We start from the raw sequence: 1,330 nt of genomic DNA, 5'->3' as shown, positions 1-1,330 counted from the left end.
TGCATGGTTCAAAATTAGGAAAAGTGTATGTCAGGGACACATCTTATCTCCATAACTCTTCATCCAGAAGACTGGACTTTATGAGGAGAAATGAGGCATCAGCATTGGTGGAAGACCTGTGTTAAACAGATGACATAACTTTGCTTACTAAAACTGAGGAGGATCTGAGACATTTGCTTTAGAAGGTAAAAAAAACTGCAGTCTTCAATATGGATTGAAACTCAAAATCAAGAAAACAAAGATTCTAACTTGGCCAACTGGTAGCATCATGGTAGACGGAGAAGAGGTTAAGATTGTTAACAATTCAAGCTTGCTTGGTTCCACAAACAACACTCTCGGTACTGGCTGCCAGGAATTCAAAAGACAAATTGCACTGAGAAAATCTGCTGTCAGGGTACCTCCAGAGTACTGAAGAGCAACGATGTCAGTGTGGAAACGAAGATGTGCCTGATTCAAGCCATGGTCTTTGCAATTGCTTGCTATGCATCAGACAGCTGTACAATGACTAAGGATGATAGATGAGGAATCGATGCTTTTGAATTATGGTGCTGGAGAAAAGTATTGGACATACCATGGATCACCAAGAGAAAAAAACAGGTCTGTTCTAGAGAGGGTCAAAACAAGTTTCTCCTTGGAAGCAAGGATTTTGAGGCTTATTACATCCTTTGTGCATGTTGTCAAGAGGGACCAGTACTGGGAGAAGGACTTGGAGGGACATCACAGGAGAGGAAGACCCTGGAAGAGATGGATTGACTCAGTAATTGGGATAATGGGCATAGGTGTGTCAAAGACAACACGATTTACTCAAGATAGGACAAGGTTCAGAGCTTTTGCATATAAGGGTGCTATAATTTGTGATCAGCACATAACAGGGCTTCTAAGTTTGGTTGTGTTTTTTTCTCTTATGATCTTTATGGTCATACGAGGTCATAGTGGTACTAAAATATACAATATGGGAGGATAAAGAAAATTTAGAATAAATAAATTTGTTTTCAGATATGTTGAATTTTATTTATCTTTAGAGTGCCAATAAGTTACAGAGACAAATTTACCCAAGGGCAGATTTTTTTTTTTATTTTACTGATTTGAATGACAGTTTACAGAGACTTAGGGTTTCCAGTCATACATTGTTGCACTTTTCTCCCTGCCCACCCCTTCACCCAAGTTCACTCTTCTCCTTGCAAAGAAAAAGAAAAACTCTTTCATTGTTATGCAATCCCTCCCCCCAAGTCCACTCCACTGTGCAGCCTTCACTCTGGACTTCTGTAATGACAAGAATACCCATTCATATATCCTCTTTAAACAGTTCTCTTCCCTCATCTGTTTCAAT

The sequence above is a fragment of the Elephantulus edwardii genome, unplaced genomic scaffold (genome assembly GCF_000299155.1).
Source record: "Elephantulus edwardii isolate Elephantulus edwardi_28Jun2011 unplaced genomic scaffold, EleEdw1.0 scaffold00008, whole genome shotgun sequence".
In the NCBI taxonomy this organism is placed as follows: Eukaryota; Metazoa; Chordata; class Mammalia; order Macroscelidea; family Macroscelididae; genus Elephantulus; species Elephantulus edwardii.
This window is presented reverse-complemented; position numbering follows the sequence as displayed.